This window comes from Aedes albopictus, chromosome 3 (assembly GCF_035046485.1).
Source record: "Aedes albopictus strain Foshan chromosome 3, AalbF5, whole genome shotgun sequence".
NCBI lineage: Eukaryota > Metazoa > Arthropoda > Insecta > Diptera > Culicidae > Aedes > Aedes albopictus.
Genome location: NC_085138.1, coordinates 366,957,629 through 366,974,211, shown reverse-complemented (window position 1 = coordinate 366,974,211; position 16,583 = coordinate 366,957,629). Strand labels below are relative to the sequence as shown.

The 16,583-nt window shown below is 41.7% G+C and overlaps 1 protein-coding gene across 3 annotated transcripts in view; it reads right to left on the bottom strand.

The window, feature by feature from the left end:
- The window catches only part of LOC109433666 (SOX domain-containing protein dichaete), a 144,823-nt gene that overhangs the window by 59,518 nt on the left and 68,722 nt on the right, over positions 1–16,583 (bottom strand). The gene's annotated exons all lie outside the window — the stretch shown is intronic.

The window sequence follows — 16,583 nt, the reverse complement described above, 5'->3', positions numbered from 1 at the left end:
AATCCGTCAGAGCCTTGCTAGCATACGATATTATTCTGTGATCTCCCTTCCCGTCCTGCTGGACTAGAACGGCGCCTAGTCCGGTTGGACTGGCATCCGCGATCAAAGTTGTAGTATCACGTGGACTGAAGAAACCCAGATGTTTGATATCTCCCACAGCACGCTTGATGCTTTCAAAAGCCGTTTGATGAGACACCGTCCAATGAAATTTCTTGCCACCTCGCAGTGAATCCCGCAGACTGTCAGTTTTGGTTGCCAAATCTGGAATAAATCTTCCCACGTACGTAATGAGTCTCAGGAAACTCCGAAGTTCTGCAAGATTGGCAGGCTCCCTGAATTTTTGTATTGCCAGCACTCTGCCTTCCACTGGTTTAACACGCGTAATGGATAGTTCGTGACCCAGACACTCCAGCCGCTCCACATTGAACACACATTTGTCCCAATTGAGTAGCACCCCGTATTCCTTAAAACGATTCAGACGAGCATTCAAACGAAAATCGTGTTCCTCCTGAGTGCGACCAGATACTAAACAGTCGTCAAGGTAAACAATAACCCCTTCAAGCCCTGCCACAACCGTGTCCATCACCTTTTGAAAAAGCTCTGGCGCACAACTGACGCCGAACATTAGACGTTTGTACCTGAGAATCAAAAAAGAATTATAAATTCCCATACTACTCACGAGACTTTATTTATTCATGATTGAAATAATATTTACGAAATGTTTCACCCATTTTACCTGAAGAGGCCGTATTTCGTGATAAATGTTGTAATAACACGCGAGTCTTGCGAAATCTCCAGCTGGTGATAAGCTTCTTTCACGTCCAGTTTGGAGAACTTAACCGCACCTTCGACGCTTCCTAGAAGCTCTTCGATCACCGGAAGAGGGTGCGTCTCCCGCAGGACCGCTTGGTTGGCCCGTCTCATGTCCACACATAGCCTTAACTCGCCGGAACGCTTCATAATAGGAACAACTGGTGTAACCCATGGTGATGGCCCGTTGACCTTTTCAATTACATCCATTTCGAGCAAATCCTTCAGTTTACCATAGATCTTATCCTCAAGTGCAATGGGAGCTCGACGATATCCTTGTTGAACAGGTTGAACTGCTTTGTTGATCGGAATTTCCACAAGTACTCCTTTAATTTTCGGAAATGGAATCGGTTTGGTTGTTTGGTTGTTTACCAATCCAACGTCGAAACCCACTTGAAGAACTTTGAGTTCTTTAGCAGTAGAGTCACCCAGAAGATTGTACTTTCCTTGCTGAACGATGTAAAACTTCGCATTAACAACATTCTCCGCTGCCTGTATTTCAGCTCGAAACATTCAGCCCTTCATCGTCATAGGTTGTTTGGTAGCGTAACCGATCAGCTTTCGATCTACCTGTTCCGAAAACTCCTTGATCTGCATCCCCATTTCTTTCGCCCTCATCCAAGTTTCCTCATCGATAATGTTTGCGTCGGCCCCGGAGTCTATGATCATGGGAATTCTGATCCCTCCGACAATAAACTCAAATGTATTCCGTCCCATTGCGTAAAACACCTTCTCTTGGCCGAAGCCGTCTTTTTCGTCTTCACTCACGCATCGAATACGCTTAGGTGGTGGCGGTCCAGCTACCGGGAATTCCGTTGTTGTACGCTTCAAGCAACGATTGATGAAATGGCCCATTCCACCACATTTCAAGCATTTTGCGTTTCTAGCTCGACACGCAATGTCGCCCTTCAAATGTCCTCTACGACCACACGCATAACAAGCTCTGTCAGTTTGCCTGTCAAAGTTCTTCTTTTGTGTGCCACGAACATCGCCACGCGTTTCCCTGAACGGAACTTTGGTGACCTTAGAGACATTTGCCGGTCCGGAATGATCTGAAATCTGTCGTCCTAGATCCCGGACTTGTTGTTGAACGTCTGCCAATGTTGTACCGAGAATCAAAATTTCTTTTCAAATCAGTTGATCTGCACGCTTCCACTATTTGCTCTATAATTCTATCATCCGTCTCCCTTGAATCGTACCGGTCAAATTCGCACCACTTCGCTTGAATTCGAAGCCGCAGAACGAAGTCTGCAAATCTCTCTTCTGGCTTCTGACTTATCTGCCGGAACAGATGGCGTTCATAGTTTCGTCTACGAAGTGGCTCTAAATGCTCGTCCAATTTCTGAATAGCCACGTCAAAATATGGAGGATCCGCGACTACGTGTGGAACCTCGTTTACCCCTGGCAGATGCTCAAAAATTTCTTGCACGTCAGCTCCAACCAAATGCAACATTATTGACCGCTTATCCCACTGTGACGTGATACCCGCCGCATCAAAATATCGTTGAAGCTCACGCTTCCACTTCTGCCACTCAATGGGAACTCTCGATCGGTCAGCCGTCAGCTCAAATGGTCTTACACGGCGAATCGAATCCATCTTAAATATAGAATAAGCAAATTAAAAAAAAACCGCAATCATTTGTTTATCCTTTTTTTATTTTATTATTTCACTCCGATAGCTCTGATGGATGGAAGTCGATTCGCATCGCAACCTTATCCCCCAAAGTTCCATACCAAAACATGGTCAACAAAAAAAATCATGAATTTAACATACATCCCAAAACCGACGAATTTCCACCTACCTCGCATCGATCATCAACGCCATCTGTTGCACACAGTTGCAGCATGATCATCAAACATCTCCCACAATCCACAATCCACAATCATGCTCCGAGCATGTACTGTTCACAGCCTTGTAGCCACAAACACCATTTCACTGCATCCACCATATTTTCTCCGCTTCAATGCCGTTACTCACACTTCCATCAGTCCTCACCAGTGTCAACCTTATCATCGTCACATACGCACACAGTTGCGGCATCCATTTTGTTCCTCTGAATTACTCACATACTTATCACCCTTACGGAAGAAAATAATCTTCCATTTTATGGCGTTCCAATTACGCGCACACAGTTGCGAAAGCCACTTTTCGAGAATTTTTAGATAAAAAAAAATTACGCTTTTGCGGAACTTCAGACAAAAACACTGCTTCCCCACGATTCATTTTTGCAGCATTTTTGTTGTTATCATTGCACACAGTTGTAAATATCTAATTGCTGTCGCACCCAGTTGCGCTCCTTTCACTTATTCAATGCGGATATGTAATTTAAAATTGATTTACGATTTACCACTCGTGGCACACAGTTGCCGTCCATGTTTTATTTCATTCAATGCACCCAGTTGCAAATTCGAATTTTCGTTCCTCGCACACAGTTGCGCTCCACTTTAAAACCTCTCTGCACCCAGTTGCATTTCTCCACCATTTTGAATCTTCACTTTTTCTGCACACATGCCGCACTGATTGACTCCCCACTTTAATCTACCGCAAACAGTTGCGGAAATCAAATATCTTCCATCTTCACTATCGGACACGTTTCATTTTTCATTTTTGCTTACCTCTGATGCTGCCACACAACACTTTTCCGAATAATAAATCTCCCGCTTCAAATCATCAAAATCACAACGCGCACCGACGTGAACACTTTCCGCCGAAACCGGGTTCAAATCCGCTCGTCGACAAATTATGTGGTGTCGGACCGCAAATAAAAAGACGTCCACATCGACTGATGGTCTACAAAAATCTGATTCTTTATTTCCACTTTCCATTACATCGTTTCTGTTCTCATGTGTGTGTGTATCTCAGGCAACTACTAACGTATACAGGTGTGAGTGTTATCCTAAATGCTATCCCTGTGGTATTTTGCATTATGTTACGACTATCCATTTCAACGACTCTACACTTAGATTATTTTTTCGATATAAAACCAAATTATCGGAAATTTTAACATTGCTTTAATATTCGATATAGAAATTATAGTTTATTTAAAATCCCTCTAATTGACTGAAATATGAATATGTTTTGAAAGGAAGTAACCAAATAACCAACAGAAAATTGAAATAGTAATGGGAAGTGTTGCTAAACGTTCGGATTCTCCGAAGCAAACTCGATTTTTCTCGATAGTTAGCTCGAAGCTGAAATATATTTTTATTATTATTAATTGCATGAAGAACAATATTAGAATATCACTTACAATTAATCTCCTCACAAATGTACTATTCAGCAACAAATACACTTTTTAATTCAAATAGTTTAACGAAACCTAGATTAAGAATGAATTTAGATTAAGTAGTAACAAATTCTAGGTTTAAGTAGCAATAAATTCTTACGTTTTACGAACTATAAATTATCCACAACGTTCATGTGCTTCCTACTGTTGTATCTACTAACGAATGGTGTTTGGGCGAACAATGATACGGGCTCTATTGCATGTTGTGTCCGTGTAGGTACGTTTTATCCGCAAACAGTGAAGCTCTATTGCAACCATACGTGGATGAACGCTTAAGGGGATGCGTTGTTCCTAACATTCCCCCCCTCGTGTCACCAGAACTGTAGCTTCGGTGTCACACTCCGCATCCACATCAAGCACAGCCAGTTTAACGACTGGACGTCGCAGAATGCCACAGGATGTTTGCACATCTGCCCTTCGTACAGTACCATCTCTGCCCGGATATGTTCTATTTCGTGTTCCGTAGCGTTCAAATTCATCACAAAAAGAAATTGAGCTGGAGAACATGACGCACCGAAGACTGCAACATTCATCACCATGACTTCGATTGGCATTTCCGGGGAATCTCTCCACAGAAACAGTAGCGCGCACCGGTCTTCCTCTCGAATCAGGAGCTGGTGAAACATTTCTTCAATGTCTCCAGAAATGGCCACCTCTCGTTCACGATATTGGAAAAGCACGGAAAGAAGCGAGGTCAATTGGTCCGGACCTTTTAAGGTGAATATATGACGAAGCCACACCCCAAATTTTCAAGAGCACGAGCTGAATGAACCAAACGACGGATTGCGCTGAAAAGTTGATCGATTGGTCACCACCGGGGTGTGACCAATCGATCAACTTTTCAGCGCAATCCGTGGTTTGGTTCATTCAGCTCGTGCTCTTGAAAATTTGAGGTATGGCTTCGTCATATAATGTCCTTAACAGCATGGAGTTTAATGAAACACCTTGGACCTTTGCTGCGGCGTCCCAGATTACCCTTACTTTACCTGGTTTCCTGGGATTGAGGACTATACCAAGGGGAAGGTACCATGTTCGACTTGGATCAAGACGGCGCAGCTCTTCGGCGGTTGCCTTGTGGGCGTAGCCCTTCTCCTGGTAGACCGACATTTGTTGGCGGACGTTCGTGTAGAGTGCAGGGTCCTTCGACAGTCGTCTCTCCAAACATCTTAGTCGCTTTTCTGCTAACGGCCGACTGTCCGGAAATTCCAATCCATCGTGCTTCCATAGGAGTCCTGTCTGAAATCTGCCGCTACTCGTTCGCTCCGTGGTTTCTTCCAGAATTCTGCGGGCTCGCTGCTCGTCCACTCCCTCGACTTGGGGTACCAACGCCACGCCAAGGCTTTCTACGGAAAAGAAACTCTGCACGTAATCATGCAAATCTTCATTCGTTGGCTTAACACAGATGTGCAGCTGTCGGTGGTGCATAACGCCAACTTTATCACGTTGACATCCGTAGATAGACCAGCCGATTCGGGTTTTCGCCGCAATCGGCTCCTGCGGTCGACCTTCCCGCAATTTCAGCGTAGCCAACAAGTGTGTGTTTGATAAACCTATCAGCAGTCCTGGCACGGCGGCGTCAAAACTCGTAACAGGCAAGCCACCCAAGTGCTTGAACCGCGCTGACATCTCGCTGAAATCTAACGACTGCTCCGGTAGTCCCAGGTTTTTCACAGTGTACACTTCGTTAAGTTTGAAACGTTGGCTGCTACCCACTGCTGATATTTGGAGCTGTACTCGATTTGTATCTGCGATCTGCTTCTTTACGCCTCCAGTCCATAGGATGCACAAGGATTCCGCTGGCCCATCCGCGCCAAGTTCATTAACTAACGATTGCTCAATCATCGTGATAGACGAACCGTCATCTAGAAACGCTAGTGTGTTCACCTGACCGTTCTTTCCGAAAAGAGTTACTGGTAAAACTCGGAACAACGTTGATGTGTTGATTGACCGGTGAACCGTAACCGTTGCGCTCGCCGGGTTTTGAAGTCCTTCCGCCGGTGGGTTGTTGGAATGCAGCAGACGATTATGTTTCTTCTGGCAGCCGCCGATCCCGCATACTTCTCCCTTGCAAGGCCATCGTGTGTGTGGTGTTAGACAACGACGGCAGAGCTGGTTTTCCTTCACTATTTTCCACCGATCGTCTACGGAAAGTTTCTTGAAGGACGGGCATCCTGCTGCTTGGTGAGTTTTAGCCCCACAAGCTGGACACGCCTTGCTGGTAGACACCTGCTTGTCCACCGGTCTCGTAGATTTTGACGAAGCTCTCCAATCGGTGAACGTGTTTTCGCCGTTGCTTCCTTCGCCTTCGATCGATGATGAGTGTGCGTTCACGTATGCCTTCTCTTTGATCCGTCCGTCCTTGGATGGCTTCTGCGAGAATGCACTGTAGCATGTCACACTGCTGGTGGCGGATACGATTTTTCCCATGTATTCGCCGAACTCACTGAGGTTCACCGCTGGTATCTGCTCCTGGTGAAGAGCCCAGCTAAGTTTGACGTTAGCCGGTAACTTGTCAACCATTTCTTGCAACAGCATGGGATTAGACAAGTGTTGCTCCAGTCCGATAGCCTTGAGGTGCCCGCACAGATTCTGTACCGCAAGACCGAAATTCACAAGCGTTTCTAGTCGGTCCGCCCTTGGTGCAGGAATCTCGCGGACCTTGGAAATCATGTTGTGAATGATGTGTTCAGGCCTCCCAAACAACGTTTGCAGCGTAGAAATCACTTGCGGTACTGTGGACGGGTGTAGAAGAAAGCTGCTAACCGCTTCCCTGGCTTTACCCTTGAGGCTTCTTTGCAAACGGAGAAGATTCTCCGAATTGGAGTATCCACACGCATGAGTGGAATGATGATAGCTGCTGCAGAAGAGTGGCCAATCCACCGGATCTCCAGTGAATACCGGCAACTCCTTCGATACTACTTGTCTGGTAGCCAGCTGCTGCGACGACGGACCCTGTTCCATCGGTTGGAACTCGTTGCTCGGTATTGGTGCATTCACAACAAACGAACTTAGAAACGGACGACCTTGTTGACCATACGCAACATGGGGGGGTAGAGATAGTGGACTTTCTGGCACATTGTAGTTGCTACGACCGCCGATAGGCGTGTAAATGGGCGATGGGGGGTAGTTTTGATTGAAAGAGTGGTACGAATACGAGGGGCTAGTATTTATTGGCACATTGTGCAAATGATTTGGAATAAAGTTGTGGTTACTCACCGGTGGCATGATGGTACAATGGGCTGTGGGGGCGTTACCTACGTTCACGGTTTGGCGCAACGGTGGCTGCTCGTTGATCGTCGCTGTTGGTTGGTGATGATCTCCAGAACGACGTCCGACCGGATGGGATTCCGGATCACCAATACGTCCACTGGTTGGTGGTTCCCTTTCCTTCAGAAACTGCTGCTCGATTTCCCGCAGTCGATGCAACTCGTCCTGAACTGCGGCCAACTCCCGTTGCTTCCGTTCTTCTACCAGCGCTTGGTCACGCTCCCGCTGCTGAAGTTCTTCTTCCATCGCTCGTTGGATTTGCTGTTCATCTCGCCGCTGGATCTCCATCTGCTTCAGTTGGTTGGTGAGCTCCAATTCGCGCTTCCGTCGAAGATCATTCTCCTTCTTATGCTCCGACTCCAGTTCCGTACACTTTCGTAGGCTTGCGGTTTCTGACCGCCACCTCTCAAATAACGTTGTGCTGCGTACTACCTTCGGCACTGCCCCAGTTGTCGGTTTGACTGGGTTTGGCTCCTCCAAAACTTGGTCGTACATCCGAGTGTTCACCGGTGAAATCGGGTGATAAGCGCTGCGTCGAGACAACGTCCCGTCGATACCGACTGCGCCTTCTTCCTCATCGTCGACCGTGTCTCCGATCGTTATGCTGCCAGTGGTCTCGACGTCGATGGCCGCAGCTAGCTGGTCCGCTAGGCTCGGCGCATGATTGGTATTTGCACCAGTTGCTTTCTTCTGGGTCAGCGGGGTTGATTGCAAGTTTACGGCGGGAATGTTACCGGCGGATGAATCAGACGGTCGCTGAATGGAATCCGTAACATTTACTACGACCTCGGAAGGACCGGCCACTGCTGCGCCTTGCGCTCTTACCCAGCTTTCAACCCTGCTATTTCGATTGTCGCTGCCAGAATTGCTCCCATCATCTTCCTCGGCGTCCGCTTGGCTCAGCAGGTCATACTTTCGCGCAATAAACTGCCGCTGTCGCTCAAGCTTTTCCCTCCTAGACCTTTCTGCCAGCGATTTCTCCTGTTCGATCTGTTCCCGTTGGATTTCTTCCTCCAATTGCCTCTCCTCCTCCAGCCGCTGTAGCTCACGGGCTATACGAGCTTGTCGTGCACTGGACGAACTCAAACGACCGGACATTGATCGCGCTGGGGGGAGAAACGGTGGTCGGGCACAAGAAAAACACACAAACGGTCTCCCATGAACCGTTTCGGCAGTCACATTGGCACACGAAAAATGATAATAGCGTTGACAATCTCGGCACACTATCATAGGTTCGACATTGTTCAGCCGATCACATCCACCGCAGTCGAAAGCATCTGCTCGCACAGTGGCTGCAGCCACGTTGTAATTATCTGCGGATGAATGGGCCGTTTGTTCGACGCTGACTTGGAGGTTAGCTTGCTGTTCCCGCAAAGCTCTCGCCTGAGATCTTGTCTGGCGAATGTCGGACCTCCGCGACATGGTTTTAATATAATTCTTCGAGAATTTGTTGCTAAACGTTCGGATTCTCCGAAGCAAACTCGATTTTTCTCGATAGTTAGCTCGAAGCTGAAATATATTTTTATTATTATTAATTGCATGAAGAACAATATTAGAATATCACTTACAATTAATCTCCTCACAAATGTACTATTCAGCAACAAATACACTTTTTAATTCAAATAGTTTAACGAAACCTAGATTAAGAATGAATTTAGATTAAGTAGTAACAAATTCTAGGTTTAAGTACCGTCAAATGGGGTAACTTGCAACACTTTTCGACTTTGAAGCAACATCATTGAAAAACTAAACATTTCAAACATACGGTAAAGCATCGTGTACACTAATTACCACGAGTAGAATGCTATGCAGAACTTTATTTATTAAAATACGTTGCCACCTAAACTGCCGTTCTACGCATAGTTGTCCCATGTTGAAAAACTTGAAACTGAGAAAATCGCGATTGAAGTTTCAAACAGGTTTTTCATGTTTTTTGACCAAATGGTGCAACAAATCGGATTTAAGTTTTCATAGTATCGTTAGAAATCGCTTATATTTTCATGCCTGAAGTATTTCCAATTAAATATTTTTAAAAATATAGTGTTTTCAGCAAAAAACATTATTGGTGGGACTGTTATGCCTAGAAATGTGGTCCTGTTGGCGAAATTTCTACGCATATCAGTCCCACGATAATTAGTCATCTCTTTTCACGCTCGATGTGGTCTGTTCTATACTTTTTAGTTATATTTTTTAATAACAAACAATGTTAGCTTCTCTTATAACATTATAAGACTCTCATGCATAAGGCTCAAATGTCTCGAGGCAAAACGGAGCCGAAAGACAACATAAGAGGGACATCACATTTTAACACTTTCTTAATAATCGGGTTCCTACTTACCTCACCTACTAGGTGAGTGAGTTGGTGAATAAGGAGTTGATTAGTGAATTGATGAGAGGATGAATGTGAGGTGCTCCAAAATTAAGTGAGTTGGTGAGTGAGTCAGTTACGAATTAGGAAAGTTACAGCTTACAGGGAGTTGCACCGTTAATTTTAATGTGTTGATAACAGAATTATTAAATTGGTGAGTGTGTGTGGGATAGTATGTAAATGAGTTAGTAAGTCAGTGAGTGACATAGTGAGTAAGTGAGTTTGTTGGTTTATGAGTATGTGAGATCTGTTCCGTAGGAGTGAATGCATTAGTAATTGAATTAGGGAGTTATAAATTATGGGTTTCGTGGCCGTGCGGTTAGCAGCGCCAGCCATTTAGTCGTATTGATATCCACGTAGTGTGACTTCGTTTCTCACTCCAGTCTGAGGAAACTTCTCATCAATCGAAGAATTCTTCATTGTAGTGCTTCCCAAACTGTGCGCCGCGGCGCCCTGGTGCGCCGCGAACCTTTCCCAGGTGCGCCGCAGTTTGGCTTTTGCGACGAAACAAAAAAAAAACAAACTCTTTATTTGTATTGCGGAACACCTTTAATTTTTTTATATTAGTAATACTAGTGTCGCTCACATTTTTTTTTAATCTTTCCTGACTCTTCGATTGTTTCATAGGTTTTCTGGTATCAAACATATCAATTGAAACCACATTTTAAAATTTCAAGTTTTTGATTTTGTTTTTGCTTCAGCTTAACTTTTGATTTTACTAAAACTTGTCCAAAGTTTTTAATTTCAAGAACATTATTTACGTTCTTTTCAGAATAATTACAAGGTCTTCGGAATAGCTTAGCAGCATGCAGGTTTGCCGATCTGGTAGTGTGAAGAGCTAGCTTTGACCTTTTCAAACCGGACTGTTTCATCAGTACTGCCGCAACCTCGCTGAACTCGAATAAGTTTGTTATGCTCGGTTTCATCAATGGGGTTATAATCCAGGCCCAAAGGGTTAAGTTGAAATTTATGAAAATAAATTCAAAGCCCACCTAGCAGGTCTTTACAATCTCTTCATGTGTCCCAATTTGCCAAAATTTTCCAAAATAAATAAAAGTGTTGCTTTGCAAATTCCGCAAAAAGTTGAAGCTTTGGTCAAGTTCTGTGTAGTCATTTTCATTCAATAAGAATTCTTTAATTAGTGAAAACGCTTTAGAATTTTTGGCTGAATTGTTAAAATTCAGCAGCTTGTTTTACCTTTACATCTGAGTTTCTTGTTATTTTTAAAACTCCTATGATGAAATCAATATGATTTTTGAAATCTTACAAATATCTAAACTATCTTTGAGAAATTAATTATAGAAAATTTAAAAAAAGTTAGTTTTCCAAATATTGAATTCTGAAAACATGATATTAGAGAAATGATTCACGATTTTGTCTTGCACAATGTAAAGTGATAGTTGCCCAGAATTAAAAAAAAAAAATGTTAAAAACTTTGGTGCGCCGTGACATTTTTGGAAATGTCAAAGGGCGCCGCGATAGCAAAAAGTTTGGGAACCTCTGCTTCATTGGGCCACTGGGTATTGTACGCTCAAATCTTCATTAAAGAAATAAGTCGGGGATATTTAAATGTACATATTCATTACGTAAATGGATTCATTTTTTTACTTAAATAGCTCTTCGTTGAAATATATACAACAGTATTATCGAAATAAACGATTAGAACGTTAGGCCAAAAACGTTATAAGGTCGGAAAGGTCATTGAGCCGAAAAGGTCTTTATGCCGAAAAGGTCTTCAGGCCGAAAAGGTATTTAGGCCGAAAAGGTCTTTAGGCCGAAAAGGTCTTTAGGCCGAAAAGGTCTTTAGGCCGAAAAGGTCTTTAGGCCGAAAAGGTCTTTGGGCCGAAAAGGTCTTTAGGCCGAAAAGGTCTTTGGGCCGAAAAGGTCTTTAGGCCGAAAAGGTCTTTAGGCCGAAAAGGTCTTTAGGCCGAAAACGTCTTTAGGCCGAAAAGGTCTTTAGGCCGAAAAGGTCTTTAGGCCGAAAAGGTCTTTAGGCCGAAAAGGTCTTTAGGCCGAAAAGGTCTTTAGGCCGAAAAGGTCTTTAGGCCGAAAAGGTCTTTAGGCCGAAAAGGTCTTTAGGCCGAAAAGGTCTTTAGGCCGAAAAGGTCTTTAGGCCGAAAAGGTCTTTAGGCCGAAAAGGTCTTTAGGCCGAAAAGGTCTTTAGGCCGAAAAGGTCTTTGGGCCGAAAAGGTCTTTAGGCCGAAAAGGTCTTTAGGCCGAAAAGGTCTTTAGGCCGAAAAGGTCTTTAGGCCGAAAAGGTCTTTAGGCCGAAAAGGTCTTTAGGCCGAAAAGGTCTTTAGGCCGAAAAGGTCTTTAGGCCGAAAAGGTCTTTAGGCCGAAAAGGTCTTTAGGCCGAAAAGGTCTTTAGGCCGAAAAGGTCTTTAGGCCGAAAAGGTCTTTAGGCCGAAAAGGTCTTTAGGCCGAAAAGGTCTTTAGGCCGAAAAGGTCTTTAGGCCGAAAAGGTCTTTAGGCCGAAAAGGTCTTTAGGCCGAAAAGGTCTTTAGGCCGAAAAGGTCTTTAGGCCGAAAAGGTCTTTAGGCCGAAAAGGTCTTTAGGCCGAAAAGGTCTTTAGGCCGAAAAGGTCTTTAGGCCGAAAAGGTCTTTAGGCCGAAAAGGTCTTTAGGCCGAAAAGGTCTTTGGGCCGAAAAGGTCTTTAGGCCGAAAAGGTCTTTGGGCCGAAAAGGTCTTTAGGCCGAAAAGGTCTTTAGGCCGAAAAGGTCTTTGGGCCGAAAACGTCTTCAGGCCCAACAGGTCTTCTGGCCAGGTTGTGGCGAAATTACCTTGTTATATACATACCTGAATTATTTGGCCCTAACGTCCTCTTCGGCCTAATGGCCTATTTTGCCTAATGACCAACAAAGCATACAACTGATTAAGCTTTTGTATTAATTTTAAATGACTAGAAATATGTACATATCATTGAAATAAAATATGTTTAGAAATACAACAGCTTAAGTTTTCAAAACATTCTGCACCATGTCTTCTTCTGCTTGTATAGGTCATATGAATAGGAACCCCAGCAAAGATTGGGAGTGATTTGCCATTAGAGGCTTCAATGCTTCATGCTTCATGTATCTTCATTGGAATATGAAGGGTCAGAATGCCGTTGGTAATGGTACGGTTCTATATTCATCCTATTCGAAAACAAGCAGTTAAAGTACTACGTTCACTTTTAATACAAATACAATAATAAGAATTTAATTCTTTTGGGCACTATCATTTCTTTTACATATACACAAAAGCCACTTATCTACGACACAACTTACTAACAACAGTTTACTCAAGAATTCACTTACTTACTCATCAAGTCTCTGAGCGTCTAGGTCACTTGTTTATCAAGTTACTCAAAAACTCATTAAAACATTTATTCAAAACAGTCACTCACTTAACCAACAGCCCATTAATAAATCAACTCACTTATCAAAACACTCGCTTATCATCTTACTCATTTACTCATCTTGTGAAGAATTAGCATTAAGTTAAAATTCACAAATACAAAGAAATTAAAAAAAAAAATACTCATCAACCACACACTTACAAAATCTCGCTCACCAAGTCACTCACTTACTCTTCAATTCGCTTACTCGGTTGATCTCTCATCAATTGATATATTTATTGCTTGTTCAGTGCCTCCAGCAGTTCATCTTCGATTTAGGTTTAACCCAAAAGTGTTCTTTTTATTTTTTAAATAGGCGATAACTATGCCACTCACTTACCGACACACTAATCCAATCAAGTTATTGGGATAACATATTGAAATAAAAAAGTGAAACTCATCAACTCACTTACCAACAATATTTCAAGCTTGCTTAAATTCTGAAAATGTTCACATATGCCAGTCATTCAATTCAGCAACCTCTTTGTCATTATATTGGATCGGCTTCGTCATGCTTCACGACATTTGAGACTCTTAATTAAGTTGAAATGTTTATGTTTGGTTTATGAGCTCAACGCGCATTGCAGCAATATGTATTTGAATTCAGATTGCAACTACAAGTTGCAAAGAAATAACAGTTTTCGTTTAACTGGAAAACAAGTTTTGTTCCAGCTGAAGCGTAATGCCAACATAAAAGAAGGGTTTATACCATGCAGTATTGAAATAGCCATGCTATTAGGTGAAACTAAGTTACTAAAAATGCTTATTGTATTGGTTTTACGTAGAAATTTTACAGTGGGACTGTTATGCGTAGAATTTCAGTTGTGGGACAGACATGCGTAGAAATTCAACAGTGGGACAATTTGACTTGACATGCTTTTCATTGAGTCTTCGAACAAAGTATGTTATTTTTTGATGTTATATGAAAATATACGTATAAATAGAGCGCCTGGTGCAAAAAAGTCAAAATCGTCAAAAAGTAACATGGGACAACTAAGCTTATAACGGCAGTAAACAGGAGGTGTGAAATACATGCTTGTTGCAAGTTACCCCATCTGTGGGGTAACTTGCAACATATGACATGAAGCTAAGTTAGCTACCATTAAACTGCACTAATATTTTTATTCTTGACCATACTATAAGTTTTTGAAGTAGTGCATGAAAAATGCTTTGAAAAGATGTAAACTAACCAATTAAATTATTTTTTTTCCCTTAAGGGTTGGTAGTTATTATAAGCGAGAGTATATCGTTTCATAGCAGGTCTTACGTCCCTCAAGTATAAAATATTTATGAATCTCATGACTCAGTACTAGTTACAAAATGTCAACAATGCTCAATGTAATTTGATGGAAAGGTAAAGTGAGTCATCATTTTCAGTATGAAGTGGTGTTTGGCTACTTCAGCTCAAATTGCATGTTTTAAACACCCGTTCAATTATTTACAAACTATAAAAGCCGTCAATTTGGGCATTCTATTGAAATAGTTCTGTCAATCTAGGTTCAGATTAGATTTTGGGGATTGTTTTAGAAGGTTCATAAACTGAATTAAACTTTCATTAAGGTGAAACATGAATGAAGTTTCAAAATATGGAAGTCTTTAACAATGTTTGAAAGATACGTGTAAAAAAAATGGTAAAATTGAGTGGATATTTGAAGATGAACACGTTACGTAATCAATAAATGATTCATTTCGATTATTTTTATCCAAAATATCCTAAAAAGAAAACAAATTATAGAATGTTTTATTGATTTCAACTGTTGCAAGTTACCCCATAGTGGTTGTCGAATATGATTATGATTTTTTACACTACTTAGTCGATAAGTTCATCGAACTTGAATCGTTCAGCTAAGCTTACTATTCGGTACCCTAACTGCAAGCAAGGTCATCATACTTATCGCACTTACCATAGGAGAGAGGTAAAGCACGATTTTCATACTTGTTTTTATGGCATAAAATGGGCAAACCGTTTTAACAGTGTAGCTGGACAATAAACAAAGAAAGCAAACTGATTTTTTCACTAAAATGATCTTTGGTACACATAATTTTGATAACCGAAACGGTGAAGCATACTAGCTTTCAATATTATGAAAAAATAGTTCACATTTAATGTATGTCATAGTGTTGCAAGTTACACCGCTGTTGCAAGTAACCCCGTTTGACGGTAGCAATAAATTCTTACGTTTTACGAACTATAAATTATCCACAACGTTCATGTGCTTCCTACTGTTGTATCTACTAACGAATGGTGTTTGGGCGAACAATGATACGGGCTCTATTGTATGTTGTGTCCGTGTAGGTACGTTTTATCCGCAAACAGTGAAGCTCTATTGCAACCATACGTGGATGAACGCTTAAGGGGATGCGTTGTTCCTAACATAATATTAAAATTGGACCATTTTTAGTAAAAAATCATGAAATAAATGAAACCGCTGTAGCTTTCTTTCTTATTAATAAGTTCAAGTTTAGTCAAACATTTTTCAAAGCCAATCATATAAGTCATGATCGCTCAAAATTTCATTGCATTTGGTTCATTGAATCCGGAGATATAACAGTTCAAAGTTGGCTATCGGATAATTTTGACTTTTTCTAGAATCTTTCTAACTTCATGTGGAATTGCCCGATCTTTCCCAAATTTTGACCATTGATATACCACTAGTTGACCAACTTACAGTAAAAATTTCAGATTTTTTGATGCACTTTTCAAAAAGTTACAGCTGTTTGAACATTTTTTGAAAAGTGAAAATTTTACCTGTCCCGATCATTTTGTCTATCTCCTGTATGTGGCCAATTTTGGTACCCCAAGATAATCCGAAATAACTCCGGAACCATGTGGAGCAGGCACCCATGTCCCTGGCATCATAAACTAGAAGAGTTTTTCGGGAAGTTGTGAAAATTTCATCAAAATCCATCGAAAAACAAAAAAATTATGGCCATTTTGGTGCTTTTCCGAAGGTGGAAAATGTACGTTGGCTGGATGAAGTTTAAGCTAGTCTGGCGGTACCGTGATTTCGGGTGAAATTGATCGACGAAAGGACTCTTTTTATTTGTTAAAAATAACACTTAAAACTTGAAACAATTTGTAAAAAATGTTCATAATCTGACTCAAGAGTTATTGAATGATGAGTTTACATGTTTTACAGCCAATTAGTCTCATATTTGTGTAAAAAATTCAATATTTTCCGAAACTGCATGTCAGGCGAATTTCAAAGACACTTTCAAACTTTTGTTACCGTAGCTGTATCGCTAATGTAATGAATATTCGAATGAATGTTTCTAGCTGCCAAGAATTCGCTAAACCTGATTTTGTCATCAAAAATTTTATGAATATTGAAATTATGCAAAAAATGTACTTTTTCGGAAGTAATAACATATTTAGTACGGAAATTGCATACTTTCAGGCGTTTTCTTAAGATTTATTAAACTTAAAACTTAAATAATTAAAAACTTAGTAGACTTGTAGAAATTTGGCAAAGTT